The sequence below is a fragment of the Delphinapterus leucas genome, chromosome X (assembly GCF_059928025.1).
Source record: "Delphinapterus leucas isolate spDelLeu-1000000601 "Yukka" chromosome X, BTC_Dleu_Yukka2, whole genome shotgun sequence".
Taxonomy (NCBI): Eukaryota; Metazoa; Chordata; class Mammalia; order Artiodactyla; family Monodontidae; genus Delphinapterus; species Delphinapterus leucas.
The window spans coordinates 78905331-78932985 of record NC_143150.1 but is presented as its reverse complement, the minus strand read 5'-3'; the positions used below and the strand labels follow the sequence as shown (position 1 = coordinate 78932985).

General features: G+C 39.9%; 1 non-coding gene across 1 annotated transcript in view; it reads right to left on the bottom strand.

Moving 5' to 3' along the window:
- The window catches only part of LOC111169716 (uncharacterized), a 50205-nt gene that overhangs the window by 11337 nt on the left and 11213 nt on the right, over positions 1-27655 (bottom strand). Inside the window, exon 3 of the transcript XR_016391358.1 lies at positions 7620-9186. This is a non-coding gene — a transcript (uncharacterized LOC111169716). The remainder of the gene's footprint in view (positions 1-7619; positions 9187-27655) is intronic.

Sequence of the window (27655 nt, the reverse complement as noted above, 5' to 3'; positions counted from 1 at the left end):
TATAAAGCTACAGTAATCAAGACAGTATGGTACTGGCACAAAAACAGAACGACAGATAAATGGAACAGGATAGAAAGCCCAGAGATAAAGCCACACACATATGGTCACCTTAACTTTGATAAAGGAGGCATGAATGTACAGTGGAGAATGGACAGCTAAATCAATAAGTGTTGCTGGGAAAACTGGACAGGTATATTTAAAAGTATGAGATTAGATCACTCCCTAATACCATACACAAAAATAAGCTCAAAATGGATTAAAGACCTAAATGTAAGGCCAGAAACTATCAAACTCTTAGAGGAAATCATAGGCAGAACACTGTATGACATAAGTCACAGCAAGATCCTTTTTGACCCACCTCCTAGAGAAATGGAAATAAGAACAAAAATAAACAAATGGGACCTAATGAAACTTCAAACCTTTTGCACAGCAAAGGAAACCATAAACAAGACCAAAAGACAACCCTTAGAATGGGAGAAATTATTTGCCAATGAAGCAACTGACAAAGGATTAATCTCCAAAATTTATAAGCAGCTCGTGTAGCTCAATAACAAAAAGACCAACAGCCCAATCCAAAAATGGGCAGAGGACGTAAATAGGCATTTCTCCAAAGAAGATATACAGACTGCCAACAAACACATGAAAGAATGCTCAACATCATTAATCATTAGAGAAATGCAAATCAAAACTACAATGAGATATCATCTCACACCAGTCAGAATGGCCATCATCAAAAAATCTAGAAACAATAAATGCTGGAGAGGGTGTGGAGAAAAGGGAACACTCTTGCACTGTTGGTGGGAATGTAAGTTGATATATCCACTATGGAGAACAGTATGGAGTTTCCTTAAAAAACTACAAATAGAACTACCTTATGACCCAGCAATCCCACTACTGGGCATATACCCTGAGAAAACCAAAATTCAAAAAGAGTCATGTACCAAAATGTTCATTGCAGCTCTATTTACAATAGCCCGGAGATGGAAGCAACCTAAGTGCCCATTATCGGATGAATGGATAAAGAAGATGTGGCACATATATACGATGGAATATTAGTCAGCCATAAAAAGAAACGAAATTGAGCTATTTGTAATGAGGTGCATAGGCCTAGAGTCTGTCATACAGAGTGAAGTAAGTCAGAAAGAGAAAGACAAATACCGTATGCTAACCCGTATATTTAGAATTTAAGAAAAAAAATATCATGAAGAACCTAGGGGTAAGACAGGAATAAAGGCACAGACCTACTAGAGAATAAACTTGAGGATATGGGGAGGGGGAAGGGTAAGCTGTGACAAAGCGAGAGAGAGGCATGGACACATATACACTACCAAACGTAGGGTAGATAGCTAGTGGGAAGCACCCGCATAGCAGAGGGAGATCAGCTCGGTGCCTTGTGACAGCTTGGAGGGGTGGGATAGGGAGGGTGGGAGGGAGGGAGAGAGACGCTAGAGTTAAGAGATATGGGAACATATACATATGTATAACTAATTCACTTTGTTATAAAGCAGAAACTAACACACCATTGTAAAGCAATTATACTCCAATAAAGATGTAAAAAAATAATAAGAAGAATCTGCCTTCCAATGCAGGGGACGTGGGTTTGATCCATCGTTGGGGAATGAAGATACCACATGGCATGCGGCACCTAAGTCTGTGTACCACAACTACTGATCCCGTCCGCTCTGGAGCCCGTGCACCACAACTAGAGAGTAGCCCACACGCTGCAACTACAGAAGCCTGTGTGCCTCAACAAGAGACCACATGCAGCAATGAAAGATCCTGCATGCAGCACCAAAGATCCTGCGTGCCAAAACTAAGACCCGACATGGCCAAATAAATAAAATATTAAAAAAAAGAAAATAAAGGAGTGTAACAGAAGGTGAGCTTACCTAATAAGGAAAAGAAAATCAAAGTCAACACATGATACAGGTTAAAAAGAAAAACTGAAGGAGGTCTACATTCATAAAACTTCTGAAAAAGACACGGATCAATTCTCAATTCTCAGAGAGAGAAGTGGGCAAGAGGAAGAATTCATGCTCAAAAACAGACAGGACTGTTCTGCATTCTGGTCCCAGACCTGACAATAATTTCCTCTGGAAGCTTTATCCATTTAGCCTTACTAATATAAGTCCTTCCAACTTAAGATGGAGAGGTTTACCTGTCTTAGGTCAGTTTCTGTACAATCAGAACTATGTAAAAATATGGGCATTTACTCAACCTGTGCAATTTTGGCAATGGTAGATATTGAGCATTCACTTATTCATTCTAACACTTAGTTATGTATACCTCTGTGCCAGGTATGTGCTAAGTATTAGAGATACAAAGATGAGACTCAGTTTCTGACTTCAAAGAGCAAACTAGTCAGGGTGACCAAAGGTAAATAAATAAATACAATGCAGTGCAAAAACTGCTGCTATAGGGTAATGTGTAGTAACTATATCCTTTTGCAGGAGCCAGGGAAGCTTGAGCCTTGAAGAAAATGTAGGATTTTCTCAGGTGAGGAAGGAGAAGGAAATTTATTCACTCATTCATTCATCTACTCACCTAGCCAATAATTACTGAGTGACTATACAAGATGCACTATTGTGTGCACTAGGTACACAAAAAAAGACAAACATTTAAATGAATGACTACAAACCAATGATAACCAAAACAATAAAAGTTTATACCAGGTACAACAAAGGCACACAATAGCTAAAGAAGAGGAGACAACTAAAGTGGGTCTTGTCAGATGAGTAGGCATTTGTCAGATGGACCAGGAGGAAAGGACATTCCAGGCAAGGGGCATAATATAACAACATGTACAAAGGCAAGGATGTGAGGCATAGGTGAGGAATTCTTAACTAGCTTGGTGGTTGAGGCTAGGCTGGGAGTGAAGGAGTGAGGAGAGACAGGTCTGGCCAGGAGGGCAAGGGTCGACTGACAAGTGTGCATTTTATCTGGTGGCAACAGAGAGTCACTGGAGTGTTAAAAGCAGAGGAGTGCCATGATCAGATGTACTCATTGTGGTGACAGTAGGAGAATAGAGGACATAAATTTGGATTTAGGAAGACCAGTCAAAGAGTTACTAAAATTGTGAAATGCAACAAGGACCTGAATTAATGCAGTAGCAGTGGGGCTGAAAAGGATGTTAAGAATGAAGATTCAACAGGACATAGTAAGAGAATGGATGTGGAATGAAGGAGAAAGAAAAGTCAAAGATGACTCTTAAATGTGTCACTTAGTAACTAGGTGGATTACAGTACCATTATCCTAAACAGTGAACACAGAAGAAGAAACAAGTTTTAGTTGGTGTTGGGAGTAGATAAGATTTCATCTGGGGCCATGGAGATTCTGAGGTAGTTGAGGGACATCTAATGGAGCATCCAGTGGACAGCTGCATATGTGGGTCTGGAGTTCAGGAGAAGGAAGAATCTGAGCCAGAGTATAGATTTGACCACTATATGAATACAGATGATAGTGGAAACTGTGCATGGCTGGTGCTGTCCAGGCAGAGACCAAAGTGAGAAAAGGAAAGACCTTAGAAAGTAGTAACGTTTAAAGGGAAAGTAGAGGAAGGGGGGGCTATTACAGGAGTCAGCTTGTGAAAAAGAAGGCTGAAAGGTAGAAAGAGAACCAGGAAGTAGCAGTGGGATTAAGGCCAGAACTACAAAAATGGTTCAAAGAGAAAGGGGATAACAATGTCAAATGCAGCAGAGTGGTTAAAATAGAATAAAGATTAAAGAGTGACCCTGAGATTGACAAGTTAGGGGTCATTAGTGACCTCAGCAAGAACAGTAGTAATGGTATGTAAACTGGATCACAGTGAACTGAAGAGTGAAGGGAGGTGAGGAAGTGCGTATAGGGAAGGCCAATTACTTTCAAGAAAGCTCTAAGCAAGAGGAAAGAGAACAGTAACTAGAAGAGAATAAGAAAAGTTCTTTTTCTTAGGAATAAGAAAGTATTGAGCGTATTTCTGAGGGATGAAGCCAGTGAAAGGAAAAGTTTGAAAATGTAGGGGAAAGAGGTTCCTTGAAGGAGGGGATGGGATTAAGAATACAGGTAAAGGGATTAGTCTTACACAGAAGATGAGGCACCATTTCCTCTGAGATAGCAAGAAAGGAGCAAAAAAAGTTGGTAAGAATAGTAGTGGGAAGATGAGAGATTACCTTTATTTTTCTATGAAGAAGGAGACATGTCTGAATATGTGTTTACTGAGAGGAGAGTAACAGTGGTGTAGCCAGCTTGAAAGTAAAATACAAATTAGGAATATTTGCTTGGTGGAACAGGGCTGGGAACCAACCAGGGACACATAAAATGACTGTTAAGTGGTCCTAAGACTATAGGACTACAGTCAATATTATAGACCATAAACCTGTAATTATACCAAGTAACATGGCTATGGGATTTATTTCTTTGTGGCAATGTTTAGTTGTCAGGGCATAAGAGCAGAGAAAGTAGAGAATGATTGGGATTAACAGGGCGGGTAGAGTGGAAGGATAAAGAGGCAAGGTGGAATAGATGAGGTGCTACACCACTAGGTTTTGGCTTGATACGAAAGAAGGTGGGAAAAGGTGGGAAAAGTGGAGTTAAAAGTGTAAAGGTCTCCATGGGATAGAAGAACCAGGTTAGCTGGAGTAAGAGTGTAAGAACTGGAGTACAAAAGCTCAAAGAACTATCAGTGCAGAGTGTTTTATAGTTTGTACATGGACATTCAAATCTCCTGGGATTGACAGGAAGAATCAGGATGGAGAGGAAACCACCTACCTAAAGTGGTTTCCAAAGTCCTTAATGAAGAAAGAAGAGTCATTAGGAGAGGTACAGAGTGGTATAGCTAAATGCAATAGACCTAAAAGGAGGAAGGAGTTTTGTAAGGAGCAAGGGGAGTATTGAACCTGTCATGGACCGTGCAGTTCATGGGGTGTGGGAAAATGAGTAACTTTTGTAGTAGAAGGTAAAAGAGAAATGATATTCCTAGAAGGATACTTAGGTTGCACGTAAGACAAGAGTCAGAGAGATCTGGAGAAAAGTTTCTCAACCTTTTAAACCCCTCAGTTAACCAGATACCTCAGATAGTATCAGAGGCCTAATAGTAGCGATTATACTCTTTCCTTAGGACTCCAAATGGAGTGAAAAGTCACTGGTGGACAGGAAAAGATGCTAAATTTCACTAATGATTAAATAAATGCAAATTAAAACATGACATAAAATGCATAACCTATCAAATTGGCAAAGATTAAAAAGATTGATGATAACCATTGCTGGCTATGTGGAGAAAGAGGCATTGTTGGTGGGAATGGAAACTGGTGCATCCTATTTGAAGGGCAATTTGGCCACATCTAGTAAAGTCTGAAATATTCATACTCTTCAACTGAAAATCCACTTTTAAGAATGCCCACACATATAAAGATATATGTTCAAGGATATTTGATGCAACAATGTCTGCATTTGTGAAAAATGTGAATAACTGAATTGCCCATGAACAGGGACCATGATAAATTCACTTAATGGAATATTATACAGTCACTGAAAAGAATGAGGTCACACTGACTGAACTAACCTGGAAAATGTTCACCATACATTAAGTATAAAAAGTTAGTTGCAGAAAAATATGCACAATACAATCTCATTTTTACAAATTAGTAATAATATATGTAGTTATATATATGTTGAAAAATTCTAGACCTGTACTGTCCAATATGGTAGTCACTAGCCACAAGTGGCTATTTAAATTTAAATTGATCAAAACTAAATAAAATTAAAAATTCAGTTCCTCACTCTCACTAGCCACATTTCAAATGCACAACTGCCACATGTGGCTAGTGGCTATTGTATTAGTACAGATCCAGAACATTTCCATCATCACAGGAAGTTCAAATAGTGCTGATCTAGCAGCATACATTAAACTATTAATAGTGTGTGCTGTGGGGCAAACTAAAGGGAATATTTACATTTTACATTATATATTTCTGAAATGTATACTTCTTAGATAACGTACATGTATAACTTTTGTAATGAGAAAAAATAAATAAAGATAATGAGAGACAAAACGAGAGAGGGAGGGATACTATAGTGTTTTGGGGAGAAACAAGAATCTCACTAATTACCAGGGTCTTATGGGCAATGGGGAACCATTGGAGTATTTTGAGTTTAAAGTGACATTATCATATGTGCTCAAGAAAGATGGCTTTAGAAGCAATCTGGTGGCCATACTGGGGGGAGCAACTACTAAAGACAAGTAAACCAGTCAGGAAGTTATTATAGTACTTAAGGCAGAGGTGGGGAAGAACGGATATTTGAGAAACACTTTTGAGGAGAACTGACAGGATGAGGCAATTGCCAGATGGAGGGGAAGAGAGAGAATTCAAGGCTTACTTGAGTTTTCAAGCTTGGGATACTGGATAGGTACTGATGGAGATGGGAAGCACAGGATAATCGTGCAATCACAAGTCTATCTTTTTCATCCACTCATTTTAATTCAACCAATATTTATGAGGTTGTATGGTCTATCAAATCTATCCCTCTTCTCCATTCTCACTCTCTTTGGTCTAATAAAGTCAGTTTCAGAAAGGAAATAGAAATTTATGGGTATAGGGCATGCGAAAAAGGAACAGTATAAAGAATGGCTAGAACAGTGGGCTTGAAATGACCAAGGGGGTCACATAGTAAGCACTAATAATAAATTACAGTGAAAAATGTAGGCAACAGGACTAGGAAATTGTAAAACAATAGGGCTGGATATTTAAGACAGTTAATTACACACACTCTCTAAAAACCTTTTAAGCCAGAAGCTATAAATCTCATTATCTTCAACTGAAAAACTGACAGCAGAGAGGTGAAGAGTGATTCTCTCCTTTTCTTTACTTCTACCAAATAATAGGGGTGTGGTGAAAAGAGCAAGTTCTCATGTAAGAATGTATAAACAAAACTTCAAAATGAGAAAATGTACACTCCAAATTTCTTCTTCTTTTTTTTTTAAATATCACCTAACAATGATACAGAAGCCAGGGTTCTGAAGGTCAGAAAATAAGTGAGTCAGCATAAATGAGTGATGAAGCCTACTTAGACTGCATTCAGAGGCATACCTAGACAAAGAAGTCAGGAAAGTCTGATTTATACTCAGAGCTCTGAAAACCCATAGAAACACAAGCTCTGCATTTATTTTACAACCAGTCTTACTTCCACTTGATACCTTAGAATCAACACAAAAATACATCAGAGTATTTGAGCTGGAAAGACTATGAGAATATTTGAGCTGAAAGGACCATGAGAGATTATCTAAGAGTTTTTAACTTGAGATCTGGGGTCTGTGTACCCCCTGAAATTAAGGTCTATTTTCTGTATGTATAGCCATATGTACATTTTTCTAGGGGCAGAAGGTCAATCATATTTTCAAAGAGTTCAGTGGGCCCCCCAAAACTTATACCATTAGATTCTAGTAGAACCACCTTGTTTTACAGACAGAGAAACTGAGGCCCACAGAAGGGAAGAGATTTTCCAAGGGCACGCAGTAAATTAGTGGCTGACCTGAATCTAGAAACCAGGTTGTTTTTCAATATTCTTTCCACCATGAATACACTGTTACCTCAAGAGATCCCATAATTAAGTCAGTGCAAGTTCTTAAAAGTCCTGATTATTACCTTTGCAATGAAAATTCCAGCATCCATAATAGCTTTAATGTGTCTCAACCACTCTGAGCTCTCCAGGCTGCTAAGAAATTCACTCATTGTTGGAGTTTTCAATTCACAAACTAAGGTAGAAAAGCAGAGATTGAAATTCACAATTACCTCAGTTTATTCACCAAGAAAGGGGACAAAATGGATCCCCATTTTGTAAATGAGGAAGCTGAGGCACAGAAAGGTTAAATGATTAGTTGGAAACCGCACAGTGAATCAGGGACAGGACTAGGGCTAGAGCCTACCATATCTCCTAGCTCGGGTCTCTGCTTTCTTGACTTGTAGAACCCACCCCAAGCCCACAGAGATCTCTGAAGAACAGAGCCAGAAGACTGAGTCAGCATCCACAGGAAAATACTCACATCTCCTCTGATTAGAAAACACATTTCATTCCCATCTTAACTCCTCCTACTGAGCCTAACTTTGTAGACCCTTAACATCTGTCTCTGCTTCCACATCCCCACCTACTCCCTTGCAGCCCTGTGCTGTCTCAACAGGTTGAAAAAACCATGTTAATTTTCATGCATTTTGCACTGGTTATCCAGCAGATGGCAATCTTTTGCCTCAAAAAATCTGCAAAATGTCCTCTTACACTCCTACTATAGAATATTCTGGGACAAAAAAGAAAGGAGGAAGAGACCCAAGGAAGAGGAACATTAATATCCAAAAAGGGCTGCAGACTGAGAAGACAGGATCTGATAAGGGTTGTGTAAGGGAGAGGTCCTGGCAGACAGCATAAGTGAACAATTGAAGAAAAGAGAGGAAGAACAGGGAGTTCACTTAATGAGGGCAGGTTTTCCCTATGTGTGCCTGAGATGACATACCACATCATGGAATCCTGGGTAGTGGCTTTGGGAGAAATGTTCTAGACTCAAGAGTCATGTAAAGCCCTGATCTCACCTTGCCCGCATTCTGATCCCAATTACATTGCGGTGATGACAGATGACCCAAATTGTCTGATAGCAGCTTTATTCCTTTGAAGTCTAAATTCGCCCCCTTCATCAGCACAGTGATGAAATTGGACTGACCCCTTACAGCAGATTAAATGAGGAAGATGAAATAAATCCCAGTTCATTTATATTTATGTTGACCTACCCACCCCTATACAGCAGTCTCTGTAATTCTATAGAGAGAAATTATTTCCATAGCCACTAAACCCAGATGAACTCCACAGAGTTATGAAAACTAAACATTGTAGTTCCTCTGTCAGACCAACACTGCTATAATTCAGTACTACCTATGCAAACTGGATTTATACTATAGTCAAAAATCTTATCACCTGTTAATTCTGCTCACCTGGTTGCTTTTATGTTTCACCACAAAATCAGGCATACTTTTTGCTTACATAATTATGCAAGCTATATAGCCTCTGGCCTAGCCCAGGTGAAATCCCTGTACCTTCCAAGAGTTTCTGCAGGCTGCTCCGCATCACATGGATGTTCTCAATGCCTATGAACCTGAAGCGAATGTTGGCATAGTTGTCTTCATTTTCATAACCCTTCCCAGCTGCTCGGTTGGCCATGGCATTTAACTGCAATATAGAGGACATAACAGAACAGATGGGGCAGATGATAAAAGAACATGGTTCATCAATCTCAATGCTTCATTCTAAACAGTTTTAAATCTTACCCATTTAAAAAGAAGTTAGATCACATAGGGCACATTCTGGGATGAAGAGAATCTCACTGGCATTTAGATCAGGTATCTTAAGTAACAGTAGTATAGGGAAAGAGAAGGAGATTTAGTGTTTTTATTTTATTATTAAAACTCTGCTTAAGAGATTGATTGAAGGATATGGCAGCTATGAGGATATCTGATCCGAAAAACTAAAATTATAATTTTGAGCTTCCTATCACAAACAAATGGGCTTTATACTGAGAAACATGTGAAAATTCAAAAATCCTTATTACTGAGAAGCTCTAGAAAGAAGTCTAAGAACTTCAGGGCCAATTAATTATAAACAGCTACTCTAGAAAAATGTCTAGAACATGACTGCATAAGATAAATGACTTTCATTCACTGATAAAATTGAAATGGAGATACCAAGAGCTGTTTTAACACTATATTCAGCTTGTGGTAATCAGAATACTTCGAGGTCATATGAAGAATGTTGGATGGGGTAGTGAGTAAATGAGACTTGCAGAGAGGAGATATTAATTCAAAAACTAGAAAGGGGCTTCCCTGGTGGCACAGTGGGTTGAGAATCCACCTGCCAATACAGGGGACACGGGTTCAATCCCTGGTCTGGGAAGATCCCACATGCCACGGAGCAACTAAGCCCGTGCGCCACAACTACTGAGCCGGCGTGCTGCAACTACTGAAGCCTGCGTGCCTAGTGCCCGTGTTCCACAACAAGAGAAGCCACCGCAATGAGAAGCCCGCGCACTGCAATGAAGAGTAGCTCCCACTCGCTGCAACTAGAGAAAGCCCGTGCACAGCGATGAAGACCCAACACAGCAAAAAATAAATAAAATAAATAAATTTATATATAAAAAAAACTAGAAAGCAGCCAAGATATCTTATATGATTATAACCATCTTAATAATTAAATGATTTTCTGTTGTCTGGGCCTATTTTCTAATCTCCCATTATTGTGCATTCCTGAAGGTAGGAGGAGAATGTATATGGATAGGGTGTCATTTTTGTATTAATAAAAAAAGAATGCCATTAAAAACCTCAAAAGCACAAACTATTCACATTAACACATGCAGGGAAGAAAAATCTACACGTCAACACATTCTATTTAGCATGCAGGATATTTGTTAAAGGGAGAAACATGATGGTAATTTTGATCGCTTATCACACAAAGAATGTCACTGAGCTTTCATTAAATTAATGACAAATCAATGGGACACCTGAGGAGGTGTAAGCAACAGCAACTAGTAACAAAAAAGTCTGTTATGACTGATGGATGCTTCAGTAAATGAAACAATAATTACGGCAGTCCCTACCCAGGTCTGGGCAGCAGTAGAAAGGCCAGCTACTACAGATAGCTAGCTACATCATACCAGTATACACTCTTTGGGAATAGGACTGGCATATCTGAGAAACTGCTACATATTAGTAGCCTAATGTTCAAGTAGGAAAGAACATATAATATTTACTGAGCCCCTAGTATGTATGTGCCAGACACTGTGCTAGATCCTTCACTTATATTATCTCATTTAATCCTCATGACAGCTCCTAAAGATAGGTACTATTATTATTCCCATAAGGAAACAAGTTCAGAGAGGTAAACGAATTTCAACCAGGATCATATGGATAAAAGCTGAAGGCAGGATCTGACCCCAGATTTGACTGACTCCTAAGAATGTAACTTTGTCACTACAATACAGTTTCTACTAAAAGTATATATCTAGCCATCCAGAAGAAGAGTGTTGCTAGATATTTCTAGGCTCTCTGAGAGAGGAAAAAGGGACCTATTAAAAAGGACTTTTTGGTCTTTCATTTGGCCAAAGGGCATCAATCCTTTAGTTTTTCAAAACTTGGTACTTCTCTTTATCATTTTAAGACTAATACGATGGAAGACACAGATTTGATTAAACTCTTTCTAATCCCAGAATGTCAAACGCAGTTATAGTTGAAGCAAGACAGCAAAGTTCTGAGAAACTGAAGGATGGTACCTGAGCAGAAAGGGAAATTTTTTTTTCTATTGAGCCCAGTCAGTTATAGGTAGCCCTGCAGAACAGTCAGTGAGAGATCCCCAAAATGGGTAGACATCTGTCTAAGACCACTATCTGGTTTCAAGCACAACCAATTGCTTAACTCTGAAGTCACAACCACCTGGCTTAGGCTTAGAATATAAATCACTTACTTAGCAATCCCTAGTTAGCAATGAAACCTCCTAATCATCCACAGTCAACATATCAAAGTATAAGCAAAATTATTTCTTTCTGGGGCTGTTTGTGAAAAGAACAGCCTTTAAAAAAAGGAAATCTGTCCTTTACTTGCCTTGTGGGGCACAATTAATTCCTCTACGATCCCTTATTAAAGCTAGACAAAATGTTGAGGGTCAAGGAATTAATGCAGGAGTTTAGGTTGATCTGAGGACCCTCCTCTCTGTGACATTCACAGGCAGTGGCAAGACTAAGTTGTTCAAAGTACCTTCTCATAGTCTTGCTTGACAGTGACAGCTATGATAAAAGGAGTTCCAAATGGCTTACTCAAATGATTTTACACAGTTATGACATAATAAGCCCATATACACAAACCTAACTTTCCCATTAACACTGCAAAACTCAACATGTGGGGAAGGGGATTATAACATGAGTAAAGTAGGGGTATTAGAGAGGTCATTGATACATAGATACTTTTGGTCTTGTGTCTACAACATACATAAACTGGCTCTCTGGGTTCGTCTGGCTAATAGCCTCTAGCAGGAGCTCATCATCTATGCAATGAGTATAAAATCCAGACAGAGGCTGGCTACAGTGGTAAATGGCAGGCTGTAAGGAAAAAGTATATCATTTGAGTGGTCCAATGTACAGGTGGTCAAAAATCCTCCTTGATCCCATATTCAGTGAGTAGAAGAAGAGGATGAGACAACTCAGGATAGTGAAGTAAAAAGAAATGTAGCTCTGAAGCCCAGGCATTCCACTGACATTAGGCTCAGCCTCCTGCCTCCATCCCCACTCCAGCATGTGGGCTGTATTACCACAAACCGTTGCTCAGATAGTCTTTTTTTCTTCTACATGGCTATGATTCCCAACCCAGTCCCGGCAAAACCAGACTTCAAGAAAATCACACCCTGAGTGTTTCCTTAATAAAATTCTATGTATTTTCAATATGTATTAGGCTAGTATTTACCGGAAACTTTCTTGCTTTTTATAGTCCCAGTAATATCATCCATATAAACCAGAGGCTCACAGTGACAGCAGAATTCAAAGACCTAGAGTCTCTTAAGAGAACAAGGTTCACTCGTTTCAGGAGTTAATGCCAAATCAGAGGGCTGGTTTGTTTCAAGCCATTTCAATAGGAAAACAACATAGCTATTTAGCAGATACATCTGGTAATAATTAGTTAGTGAACTGCATTACACTTTGGTGTGTTTTTTATAGAGTCTGCTTACTTTGATAGTTTGACACAAAGACACCCACTTGTATTACTGTACTTTTTAGCACTTGATAGTTGCCTACCTGAGAACTTGACTGTCTAATTCCAGATCTCAGAGAGACCACAAGAGGCAAGAACTATTATCCCTTCCTATGGAAGGGGACTCAAATAGAGAAGTCAAGCGAAATATTCCCCTACTAGCTTAAATTGTATGAAAATAGTGAGAAAGAATCAAGGACATGTGTGTTCTAATGGGAAGCCACAGTGCCCAAATATCCTTTCATACAGCTGTTCCCTTTTATTCAACAACTTGCCATCAAGCAGGAGCCCATAGAGAAGAAAAGAAATAAATGAATGCACTACAAATGCCACTTAACATCTGCACAACACTTTAAAATTTACAAAGTACACATATTTTTTTCTCTCATATTACACACTTAAAAACTCTCAGAACTACCAAAGTTCAGAGAAGTAACTTGCTTGAGGTCACATAGCTAGTAAGTGCCAATGGTGTGACTTAAACTCAGGTCTTCTAGCACCAAGTTAAGTTCTCATGAGAGAAGTTTGCTCAACTCACATTGTTCTCTTTGTAGAGGTAGGAAAGCATAGGCACACGTTCTTTACTTCTGAACTTCGAACTTCCAACCACCATTCCCAATGTAACAGATTTAGGAACCACTATTTCAGGAGGGTAGGTACTGCATATCTAAAACAAAATAAACTCAATTTTTTTAAACTCAATTTTTTAAAATATATTTTTACCTGCTAGCAACAGGTTAGAATAGCAATCACTCAAGAATTAGCTGTCTGTTATTTATCATCTAGAATCATCCATTCCTCAGAAATAAGAACAAACATCCTTGATGGGAGGACATTCAAGACGGCGGAGGAGTAAGACATGGAGATCACCATCCTCCCTAAAAATACATGAAAAATACATCTACATGTGGAACAACTCCTACAGAACATCTACTGAATGCTAGCAGAAGACCTCAGACTTCGCAAAAGGCAAGAAACTCCCCACTTACCAGGGTAGGGCAAAAGAAAAAAGAAAAAAACAGAGACAAAAGAAAAGGGATGGGACCTGCACCTCTGGGAGGGAGCTGTGAAGGAGGAAAGTTTCCACACACTGGGAAGCCCCTTCACTGGCAGAGACGAGGGTGGTCAGGGGGAAGCTTTGGAGCCACAGAGGAGAATGCAGCAATAGGGGTGTAGAGAGCAAAGCAGAGAGATTCTCACACAGAGGATCAGTGCCGACCAGCACTCACCAGCCTGAGAGGCTTGCCTGCTCATGTATTGGGGCAGGTGGGGACTGGGAGCTGAGGCTTGGGCTTCGGAGTTAAGATCCCAGGGAAAGGACAGGGGTTGGCTGCGTGAACACAGCCTGAAGGGGGCTAGTGCAACACAGCTAGCTGGCAGGGAGTCTGGGAGAGAGTATGGACCTGCCTAACAGGCAAGATACCATTGACTCAGTGTGCACAAGGAGAGGGGATTTGGAGCATCGCATAAATGAGCTCCAGAGATGGGCACGACTACGGCTATCAGCATGGACAACAGAGACGGGCATGAAACACTAAGGCTGCTGCTGCAGCCAACAAGAATCCTGTGTGCAAGCACAGGTCACTATCCACACCTCAACTCCCAGAAGCCTGGGCAGCATGCCACTGCTAGGGTCCCATGATCCAGGGACAACTTCCCCGGGAGAACACATGGCATGCCTCAGGCTGTTGCAATGTCACCTTGGCTTCTGCCGCTGCAGGCTCACCCCACATTCCATACCCCTCCCTCCCCACAGACTGAGTGATCCAAGGCAACCTAATCAACTACTCCTTGAACACCCTCCTGTCTGGGCAAGGACCAGACGCCAGACGGGGACCTACATGCAGAGATGGGACCAAATCCAAAGCTGAGCCCCAGGAGATTTGCGAACAAAGAAGAGAAAGGGAAATTTCTCTGGGCAGCTTCAGGAGCAGTGGATTAAATAGCAACAATCAACTTGATGTACCCTGCATATCTGGAATACCTGAATAGACAATGAATCATCCCAAAATTGAGGTACTGGACTTTGGGAGCAACTGTAGACTTGGGGTTTTTGCTGTATGTAACTGACTAGTTTCTGATTTTAGGTTTATCTTAGTATAGCTTTCAGCACTTGTTATAAGTGGTGGCTTTGTTTATTGGTTTCATTGCGCTCTTCTTTTCTTATTTAATTACATTTAAAAAAATTTTAATTTTAATATTTTTTATTTTAATAACTTTTTATTTTATTTTATTTATCTTTTCTTTCTTTTTTTTCTCCCTTTTCTTCTGAGACGTGTGGTTGACTGGGTCTTGGTGCTCCAGCCGGGTGTCAGGCCTGAGTCTCTGAAGTGGGAGAGCCAAGTTCAGGACGTTGAACCACCAGAGACCTCCCGGCCCAATGGAGCATCAATAGGCGAGAGCTCTCCCAGAGACTTCTAACTCAATGCTAAGACCCAGCTCCATTCAACAACCAGCAAGGTCCAGTGATGGACACCCCATGACAAACAACAGCAAGACAGGAACACAACACGATCCATTAGCAGAGAGGCTGCATAAAATCATAATAAGGTCACAGACACCCCAAAACACACCACCAGATGTGGTCCTGCCCGCAAGAAAGACAAGATACAGCCTCATCCATCAGAACACAGGCACCAGTACACTCCACCAGGAAGCCTACACAATGCACTGAAGCAACCTTACTGACTGGGGGAAGACACCAAAAGCAACAGGAACTACGAACCTGCAGCCTGCGAAAAGGAGACCCTAAACACAGTAAGTTAAACAAAATGAGAAGACAGAGAAATATGCAGCAGATGAACGAGCAAGGTAAAAACCTACTAGACTAAACAAATGAAGAGGAAATAGGCAGGCTACCTGAAAAAGTATTCAGAGTAATGATAGTAAAAATGATCCAAAATCTTTGAAATAGAATGGAGAAAATAAAAGAAACATTTAACCTAGAAGAACTAAAGAGCAAACAATGAGGAACCACACAATAAATGTAATAAAAAATTCTATACAAGGAATCAACAGCAAATTAACTGAAGCAGAAGAACAGATAACTGACCTGGAAGAGGAAATAGTGGAAATAACTACTGCAGAGAAGAATAAAGAAAAAAGAATGAAAAGAATTCATGACAGTCTCAGAGACTTCTGGGACAACATTAAACACACCAACATTTGAATTACAGGGGTTCCAGAAGAAGAAGAGAAAAAGAAACAAACTGACAAAATATTTGAAGTGATTATTGTTGAAAATTTCCCTAATATGGGAATGGAAATAGTCAATCAAGTCCAGGAAGCACAGAGTCCCATACAGGATAAATCCAAGAAGAAACACACCAGGACACATATTAATCAAACTATCAAAAATTAAATACAAAGAAAAAATATTAAAAGCAGCAAGGGAAAAGCAACAAATAACATAAAAGGGAATCCCCATAAGGTTAACCGCTGATATTTAGCAGAAACTCTGTAAGCAAGATGGGAGTGGCAGGACACATTTAAAGTGATAAAACGAAAAACCTACAACCAAGATTACTCTTAATGAGCAACGATCTCATTCAGATTCAACAGAGAAATTAAAATCTTTACACACAAGCAAATGCAAAGAGAATTCAGCACCACCCAACCAGCTTCACAACAAATGCTAAAGGAACTTCTCTACACAGGAGACACAAGGGAAGGAAAAGACCTACAAAAACAAATACAAAGCAATTAAGAAAATGGTAATAGGAGCATACACATTGATCATTACTTTAAATGTAAATGGATTCAATACTCCAACCAAATACACAGATTGGCTGAATGGATACAAAAACAGGACCTGAATATATACTGTCCAGAAGAGACCCACCTCAGACCTAGGGATACATACAGATTGAAAGTGAAGAGATGGAAAAAGATATTCCATGCAAATGGAAATAAAAGAAAGCTAGAGTAGTAATTCTCATATCAAACAAAATAGACTTTAAAATAAACACTATTACAACAGACAAGAAGGACACCACATAATGATCAAGGAATCAATCCAAGAAGAAGATATAACAATTGTAAATATTTATGTAGCCAATGTAGGAGTACATCAATACATAGGGTAAATGCTAACAGGCATAAAAGGGGAAATCAATAGTTACACAATAATAACAGGGCACTTTAACACCCCAGTTTCACCAATGGACAGATCGTCCAAAATGAAAATAAATAAGAAAACACAAGCTTGAAATGACACATTAAAAAAAGATGAACTTAATTGAAACTTATCAGACATTCCATACAAAAACAAGAGAATACACTTTCTTCTCAAGTGCTCATGGAACATTGTCCAGGATAGACGATATCATGGGTCACAAATCAAGCCTTGGTAAATTTAAGAAAATTGAAATTGTATCAAGTATCTTTCCTGACCACAATGCTATGAAACTAGATATCAATTACAGGAAAAAAAAAACATAAAAACACAAACACATGGAGGATAAACAGTATGCTACTAACTAACAAAGAGATCACTAAAGAAATCACAGAGGAAATCAAAAAATACCTAGAAACAAATGACAATGAAAACACAATGAACAAAAACCTATGGGATGCAGCAAAAGCAGTTCCAAGAGGGAAGATTATAGCAATAGAATCTTACCTCAAGAAACAAGAAACATCTCAAATGAACAGCCTAAACGTACACCTAAAGCAATTAGAGAAAGAAGAACCAAAAAAACCCAAGGTTACCAGAAAGAAAGAAAACATAAAAATCAGATCAGAAATAAATGAAAAAGAAATGAAGGAAACAATAGCACAGATCAATAAAACTAAAAGCTGGTTCTTTGAGAAGATAAACCAAATTGATAGCCATTAGCCAACCTCATCAAGAAAAAAAAAGAGAAGACTCAAATCAACAGAATTACAAATGAAGAAGGAGAAGTAACAACTGACACTGCAGAAATACAAAGGATCAGGAGAAATTACTACAAGAAACTCTATGTCAATAAAATGGACAGCCTGGAAGAAATGGACAGATTCTTAGAAAAGCACAACCTTCTGAGACTGAACCAGGAAGAAATAGAAAATATAAATAAGCCAGACACAAGCACTGAAATTGAAACTGTGACTAAGAATCTTCCAAGAAACAAAAGCCAAGGACCAGATGGCTTCACAGGCGAATTCTAGCAAACATTCAGAGAAGAGCTAACATGTATCTTTCTCAAACTCTTCCAAAATATAGTAGAGGGAGGAATACTCCCAAACTCATTCCACGAGGCCACCATCACCCTGATAAAAAAAACCAGACAAAGATGGCACAAAAACAGAAAACTACAGGTCAATATCACTGATGAATATAGATGCAAAAATCCTCAACAAAATACTAGCAAACAGAATCGAACAGCACATTAAAGGGATCATACACCGTGATCAAGTGGAGTTTATCCAAGGGATGCAAGGATTCTTCAATATATGCAAATCAATCCATGTGATACACCATATTAACAAACTGAAGGATAAGAACCATATGATAATCTCAATAGATGCAGAAAAAGCTTTTGACAAAATTCAACACCCATTCATGATAAAAACCGTCCAGAAAGTAGGCATACATGGAACGTATCTCAATATAATAGAGGCCATATATGAAAAACCCACAGCCAACATTGTTCTCAATGGTGAAAAAATGAAACCATTTCCTCTAAGATGAGGAGGAAGACAAGGTTGCCCACATGCAACACTATTATTCAACATAGTTTCAGAAGTTTTAGTGACAGAAACGAGAGAAGAAAAGAAATAAAAGGAATCCAAATCAGAAAGGAAGTAAAACTTTCACTGTTAGCAGATGACATGACACTATATATAGAGAATCCTAAATATGCTACAAAAAACTACTAGAGCTAATCAATGAATTTGGTGAAGTAGCAGGATACAAAATTAATGCACAGAAATCTCTTGCATTCCTATACACTAATGATGAAAACTCTGAAAGAGAAATTAAGGAAACACTCCCATTTATCATTGCAACAAAACGAATAAAATACCTGAGAATAAAGCTACTTAAGGAGACAAAAGACTTATATGCAGAAAACTATAAGACAGTGATAAAAGAAACTAAAGATGATACAAATAGATGGAGAGATACACCATGTTCTTGGATTGGAAGAATCAACATTGTGAAAATGACTCTACTACCCAAAGCAATCTACAGATTCAATGCAATTGCTATCAAACTACCAGTGGCATTTTTCACAAAACAAAAACAAAAAACTGCACAATTTGCATGGAAACACAAAAGACCCCAAATAGCCAAAGCAATCTTGAGAAAGGAACACAGAGCTGGAGGATTCAGGCTCCCTGACTTCAGACTATACTACAAAGCTAGAGTAATCAAGACACTATGGGACTGTCACAAAAAACAGAAATATAGGTCAAAGGACCAGGATAGAAAGCACAGAGATAAACCCACCTACATATGGTCACCTTATCTTTGATAAAGGAGGCAAGAATATAAAATGGAAAAAAGACAGCCTCTTCAATAAGTGGTGCTGGGAAAACTAGACAGCTACATGTAAAAGAATGAAATTAGAACACTTCCTAACATCATACACAAAAATAAAGTCGAAATGGATTAAAGCCCTAAATGTAAGACCAGACACTATAAAACTCTTAGAGGAAAACATAGGCAGAACACTCTATGACATAAATCACAGCAAGATCCTTTTTGACTCACCTCCTAGAGAAATGGAAATAAAAATAAACAAATGGGACCTAATGAAACATAAAAGCTTTTGCACAGCAAAGGAAACCATAAACGAGACCAAAAGACAACCCTCAGAATGGGAGAAAATATTTGCAAAGGAAGAAAATGACAAAGGATTAATCTCCAAAGTTTACAAGCAGCTCATGCAACTGAATATCAATAAAACAAAGAACTCAATCCAAAAATGAGCAGAAGACCTAAACAGACATTTATCCAAGGAAGATGTACAGATTGCCAACAAACACATGAAAGAATGCTCAACATCACTAATCATTAGAGAAATGCAAATCAAACCTACAATGAGGTATCACCTCACACCAATCAGAATGGCCAGCATCAAAAAATCTACAAACAATAAATGCTGGAGAGGGTGTGGAGTAAAGGCAACCCTCTTGCACTGTTGGTGAGAATGTAAATTGATAGAGCCACTATGGAGAACAATATGGAGGTTCCTTAAAAATCTAAAAATAGAACTACCATACGACCAAGCAATCCCACTACTGGGCATATACCCTGAGAAAACCGTAATTCAGAAGGAGCCATGTACCACAATGTTCATTGCAGCTCTATTTACAATAGCCAGGACATGGAAGCAACCTAAATGTCCATCAACATATGAATGGATAAAGAACATGTGGCACGTATATACAATAGAATAATGTTCAGCCATAAAAAGAAACGAAATTGAGTTATTTGTAATGAGGTGGATGGACCTAGAGTCTGTCATACAGAGTGAAGTAAGTCAGAAAGAGAAAAATAAATATGCTAACAGATATTTATGGAATTTGAAAGAAAAAAAGGTTCTGAAGAACCTAAGGGTAGCACAGGAATAAACACACAGACATAGAGAATTGACGTGAGGACATGGGGAGGGGTAAGGGTAAGCTGGGATGAAGTGAGAGTGGCATGGACATATATACTCTACAAAATATAGCCAGTGGGAAGCACACGCATAGCAGAGGGAGATCAGCTTGGTGCTTTGTGACCACCTAGAAGGGTGGGATAGGGAGGGTGGGAGGGAGACACAAGAGAGAGGGGATATAGGGATATATGTATACATATAGCTGATTCACTCTGTTAGCAGAAAGTAATACAACGTTGTAAAGCATTTATACTCCAATAAAGATGTTAAAAAAATATCCTTGATGTAAAAAGCTCTTCCAAGTATGCTATTATTTTCTAGAAAGGAAGATGTTGAGATATATAAGAACAAAATGTACCTTTACAATAACTTTATAGGTAGAAATGAATGTATAATCTACCCTGAAATTCCTACACTTGCCTAACCGAGAAAACAATGTATATTATAAGCAAGTAAATTAAAACAAATAGACTCAAATGCAAGCCAGACAGGTAAAGAAGGGGGAAACATGATTTATCCTTTCTTAAAATGCCTACTAGGTTCGTAATATGCACATCTTGAGGACCTTTAAAATCCTAGTCAGGGTAGAAGTGTCAACATTTTAGGTAGGACTTACTCTATAAGACTGATAAACTATCTCTAATTTATCATCCTTTAGTGGTATCCAAAATATATCATTCCTAAGAGACAGTGACAAAATATTATAATGGCACAGACCTGATATTAGCATATTAATTCTAATCACTCCTCTAAGAATGGATCAAACAAATTAAAAAATGAATATGCAAAAGAAGTCCAAGGTGGAATAGATCAGGAATGGCTCTACGTAAATTGCTAAAGCCAGTGTCTCAGAATGCAGAACATTTGAAAGAGAAAAAGTTCTCTACCCATCCCCTTACCTAGATGTAGGCTTTGGATAAGCTGGTCATAAAAAGAGAAATAAATGCAGTTTCCCTTTCAACTCAGAAGGCTACACGTGTGAAGGGTGCCAAAGGAGCTATTTCGGACCTCATTTGGGGGACTTACACACAAATTTGAACTGGAAAGAATCCACGTCATCTCTTCTCATTCCTGTTAATTATGACTCTAAAGAGCCACCTCACCCTGCTGAGTGACAGCTCATCAATCCAGTATCTAGTGGATATTCAAAATGTAATTACTGGAGAAGGACCTTCAAGATGACAAGGAGTATGACATGGAGATCACCTTCCTCCCCACAAGTACATCAAAAATACATCTACATGTGGAAAAACTCCTACAGTACACCTACTGAAGGCTGGTAAAAGACCTCAGACTTCCCAAAAGGCAAGAAACACCCCATGCACCTAGTTATGTGGTTGACAGGATCTTGGTGCTCCAGCCAGGTGCCAGGATTGAGTGTCTGAGGTGGGAGAGCTGAGTTCAGGACACTGGACCACCAGAGTCATCCTGGCCCCACATAATATCAATCAGCAAGAGCTCTCCCAGAGACCTCCATCTCAATGCTAAGACCCAAACCCACTCAACGACCAGCAAGCTCCAATGCTGGACACCCCATGCCAAACAACTAGCAAGACAGGAACACAACCCCACCTATTAGCAGAGAGGCTGCCTAAAATCATAATAAGGTCACAGACACCCCAAAGCACACAACTGGATGCTGTCCTGCCCACCGGAAAGACAAGATCCAGCCTCATGCATCAGAACACAGGCACCAGCCCCTCTACCAGGCAGCCTACAAAAACCACTGAACCAACATTACCCAATGGGGGAAGACACCAAAAACAACACGAACTACAAACCAGCAGCCTGCAAAAAGAGGATGCCAAAAACAGTTAGTTCAGCAAAATGAGAAGACAGAGAAATACGCAGTAGATGAAGGAACAAGGCAAAGACCCCCCAGACCAAACAAATGAAGAGGAAATAGGCAGTCTACCTGAAAAGCTATTCAGAGTAATGATAGTAAAGATGATCCAAAACCTTGGAAACAGAATGGAGAAAATAAAAGAAACGTTTAACATAGAATAACTCAAGAGCAAACAATGATGACCAACATGATAAATGAAATAAAAAATTCTCTAGAAGGAATCAATAGGAGAACAACTGAGGCAGAAGAGTGGATAAGTGACCTGGAAGATAAAAACGTGGAAATAACTGCTACAGAGCAGAATACAGAAAAAGGAATGAAGAGAATTGATGGCAGTCTCAGAGACTTCTGGGAAAACATTAAGCACACCAACATTCAAATTATAGGGGTTTCAGAAGAAAAAGAGAAAAAGAAAGAGACTGAGAAAATATTTGAAGAGATTTTAGTTGAAAACTTCCCTAATACGGGAAAGGAAATAGTCAATCAAGTGTAGGAAATGCAGAATCCTATACAGGATAAATCCAAGGAGAAACATGCCAAGACACGTATTAATCAAACCATCAAGAATGAAATACAAACAAAAAGTGTTAAAAGCAGTAAGGGAGGGGGACCTTGAAGATGGTGGAAGAGTAGGACGCGGAGATCGCCTTCCTCCCCACGGATACACCAGAAATACATCTACACGTGGAACAACTCCTACAGAACACCTACTGAAGGCTGGCAGAAGACCTCAGACCTCCCAAAAGGCAAGAAACTCCCCACGTACCTAGGCAGGGCAAAAGAAAAAAAGAAAAAACAGAGACAAAAGAATAAGGACGGCACCTGCACCAGTGGGAGGAGCTGTGAAGGAGGAAAAGTTTCCACACACTAGGAAGCCCCTCCATGGGCGGAGACTGCGGGAGGCGGAGGCGGGAGCTTCAGGACCGCGGAGTAGTGCACAGCGACGGGTGCGGAGGGCAAAGCGGGGAGATTCCCGCACAGGGGATCGGTGCCGACCTGCACTCACCAGCCCGAGAGGCTTGTCTGCTCACCCGCCGGGGCGGGCGGGGCTGCGAGCTGAGGCTCAGGTTTCGGTTTTGGACGGAGCGCAGGGAGAGGACTGGGGTTGGCGGCTTGAACAAAGTGAAGGGGTTAGTGCACCACGACTAGCCGGGAGGGAGTTTGGGGAAAAGCCTGCACCTGCCGAAGAGGCAAGAGACTTTTTCTTCCCTCTTTGTTTCCTGGTGCGCGAGGAGAGGGGTTTAAGAGCGCTGCTTAAAGGAACTCCAGAGACGGGCGCGAGCCGCGGCAAAAAGCGCGAACCCCAGAGACGGGCGTGAGCCGCGGCAAAAAGCGCAAACCCCAGAGACGGGCACGAGCCGCGGCTAAAAGCGCGGACCCCAGAGACGGGCGGGAGACGCTAAGGCTGCTGCTGCCGCCACCAAGGGGCCTGAGTGCGAGCACAGGTCACTCTCCACACCCCTCTTCCGCGGAGCCTGTGCAGCCTGCCACTGCCAGGTTCCCGGGATCCAGGGACAACTTCCCCAGGAGAACACACGGCGGGCCTCAGGCTGGTGCAACGTCACGCCGGCCTCTGCCGAAACGTCATGCTGCCTCTGATGCCGCAGGCCTGCCCCGCACGCAGTGCCCCTCCTTCCCCCCACCCCACCCCCGGCCTGAGTGAGCCGGAGCCCCCGAATCAGCGGCTCCTTTAACCCCGTCCTGTCTGAGCAAAAAACAGACGCCCTCCAGCGACCTACACGCAGAGGCAGGGCCAAATCCAAAGCTGAGCTCCTGTGAGCTGTGAGAACAAAGAAGAGAAAGGGAAATCTCTCCCAGTAGCCTCAGACGCAGCGGATTAAAGCTCCACAATCAACTTGATATACCCTGCATCTGTGGAATACCTGAATAGACAAGGAATGATCCCAAATTGAAGAGGTGGAATTTAGGAGCGAGATCTATGATTTTTTTCCCTTTTCCTCTTTTTGTGAATGTGTACGTGTATGCTTCTGTGTGAGATCTTGTCTGTATACTCTTGCTTCCACCATTTGTCCTAGGGCTCTATCCATCCATGGTTTTTTTTAAAAATTTTTTTTCTTAATAATTAATTTTAATTGTAATAACTTTATTATACTTTACCTTCGTTCTTTCTTTCTTTCCTTCCTTCCTTCCCTCCTTTAGACAACGAATCACCCCAAATTGAGGAGGTGGTCTCTGAGAGCAAGGTTTATGATTTTCCCCCTTTACCTCTTTTTGTGAAGGTGTATGTGTATGCTTCTGTGTAAGATTTTCTCTGCATAGCTTTGCTTCCAACATTTGTCCTAAGGTTATATCCGTCCTTTTTTTCTCTAAATATTTTTTAATTCAATAACTATATTATACTTTATTTTATTTTTACTGTATCTTCTCTCTTTCTGTCTTTTTTCCTTCTTTCCCTCCTTCCTTCCTTCCTTCCTCCCTCCCTCCCTCCCTTCTTTCCTTCTTTGCTTCTTTCTTCCTTCCTTCCTTTCCTCCTTTCCTTCTTTCTTTCCTCATACTTCTACTAATTGTCTCTAATTTTTCTGCCTATTATTCTGAGCTGTGTGGATGAAAGGCTCTTGGTGCTCCAGCCAGGAGTCAGGGCTCTGCCTCTGAGGTAGGAGAGCCAACTTCAGGACACTGGTCAACAAGAGACCTCCCAGCTCCACATAATATTAAACGGCGGAAATCTCCCAGAGACCTCCATCTTAACACCAGCACCCAGCTTCACTCAACGACCAGCAAGCCACAGTGCTGGACAACCTATGCCAAACAACTAGCAAAACAGGAACACAACCCCACCCATTAGCAGAGAGGCTGCCTAAAATCATAATAAGGCCACAGACACCCCAAAACACACAGCCAGACGTGAATCTGCCCACTAGAGAGACAAGATCCAGCCTCATCCACCACAACACAGGCAATAGTCCCCTCCACCAGGAAGCCTACACAACCCACTGAAACAACCTTAGCCACTGGAGACAGACATCAAAAACAACGGGAACTACGAACGTGCAGCCTGCAAAAAGGAGACCCCAAACACAGTAAGATAAGCAAAATGAGAAGACAGAAAAACACACAGCAGATGAAGGAGCAAGATAAAAATGCACCAGACCTAACAAATGAAGAGGAAATAGGCAGTCTACCTGAAAAAGAATTCAGAATAATGATAGTAAGGATGATCCGAAATCTTGGAAGTAGAATGGACAAAATGCAAGGAACAGTTAACAAGGACCTAGAAGAAATAAAGATGAAACAAGCAACGATGAACAACACAATAAATGAAATTAAAAGTACTCTAGATGGGATCAATAGCAGAATAACTGAGGCAGAAGAACGGATAAGTGACCTGGAAGATAAAATAGTGGAAATAACTACTGCAGAGCAGAATAAAGAAAAAAGAATGAAAAGAACTGAGGACAGTCTCAGAGACCTCTGGGACAACATTTAACGCACCAACATTCCAATTATAGGGGTTCCAGTAGAAGAAGAGGAAAAGAAAGGGACTGAGATAATATTTGAAGAGATTATAGTTGAAAACTTTCCTAATATGGGAAAGGAAATAGTTAATCAAGTCCAGGAAGCACAGAGAGTCCCATACAGGATAAATACAAGGAGAAATACGCCATATTAATCAAACTGTCAAAAATTAAATACAAAGAAAGCATATTAAAAGCAGCAAGGGAAAAACAACAAATAACACACAAGGGAATCCCCATAAGGTTAACAGCTGATCTCTCAGCAGAAACCCTACAAGCCAGAAGGGAGTGGCAGGACATACTGAAAGTGATGAAGGAGAAAAACCTGCAACCAAGACTACTCTACCCAGCAAGGATCTCATTCAGATTTGATGGAGAAATTAAAACCTTTACAGACAAGCAAAAGCTGAGAGAGTTCAGCACCACCAAACCAGCTTTACAACAAATGCGAAAGGAACTTCTCTAGGCAAGAAACACAAGAGAAGGAAAAGACCTATAATAACGAACCCAAAACAATATAGAAAATGGGAATAGGAACATACATATCGATAATTACCTTAAATGTAAATGGACTAAATGCTCCCACCAAAAGACACAGATTGGCTGAATGGATACAAAAACAAGACCCTTATATATGCTATCTACAAGAGACCCACTTCAGACCTAGAGACACATACAGACTGAAAGTAAGGGCATGGAAAAAGATATTCCATGCAAATGGAAACCAAAAGAAAGCTGGAGTAGCAATTCTCATATCAGACAAAATAGACTTTAGAATAAGGACTATTACAAGAGACAAAGAAGGACACTACATAATGATCAAGGGATCGATCCAAGAAGAAGATATAACAATTGTAAATATTTATGCACCCAACATAGGAGCACCTCAATACATAAGGCAAATACTAACAGCCATAAAAGGGGAAATTGACAGTAACACATTCATAGTAGGGGACTTTAACACCCCACTTTCACCAATGGACAGATCACCCAAAATGAAAATAAATAAGGAAGCACAAGCTTTAAATGATACATTAAACAAGGTGGACTTAATTGGTATTTATAGGACACTCCATCCAAAAACAACAGAATACAAATTTTTCTCAAGTGCTCATGGAACATTCTCCAGGATAGATCATATCTTGGGTCACAAATCAAGCCTTGGTAAATTTAAGAAAATTAAAATTGTATCAAGTATCTTTTCCGACCACAACGCCATGAGACTAGATATCAATTACAGGAAGAGATCTGTAAAAAATACAAACACATGGAGGCTAAACAATACACTACTTAATAATGAAGTGATCACTGAAGAAATGACAAATAACATACAAGGGAACTCCCATAAGTTTAACAGCTGATCTTTCAGCAGAAACTCTGCAAGCCAGAAGGAAGTGGCAGGATATATTTAAAAGGATGAAAGGGAAAAACCTACAAACAAGATTACTCTACCCAGCAAGGATCTCATTCACATTCAATGGAGAAATTAAGATCTTTACACACAAGCAAAAGCTAAGAGAATTCAGCACCACCAAACCAACTTCACAGCAAACGCTAAAGGAACTTCTCTACGCAGAAAAGACAAGAGAAGGAAAACACCTACAATAGCAAATCCAAAGCAATTAAGAAATGGTAAGAGGAACATAAATATCGATCAATACTTTAAACAAAAATGGATTAAATGCTCCAACCAAAAGACACAGATTGGCTGAATGGATACAAAAACAGGACGTGTATATATCCTGTCAGTAAGAGACCCACTTCAGACCTAGGGACACATACAGACTGAAAGTGAGAGGATGGAAAAAAATATTCCATGCAAATGGAAATCAAAAGAAAGCTGGAATAGAAATTCTCATATCATACAAAATAGATTTTAAAATAAACACTATTACAACAAAGAAGGATACTACATAATGATCAAAGAATCAATCCTACAAAAAGATATAACAATTGCAAATATTTATTAGGCCAACATAGGAGCACGTCAATGTATAAGGC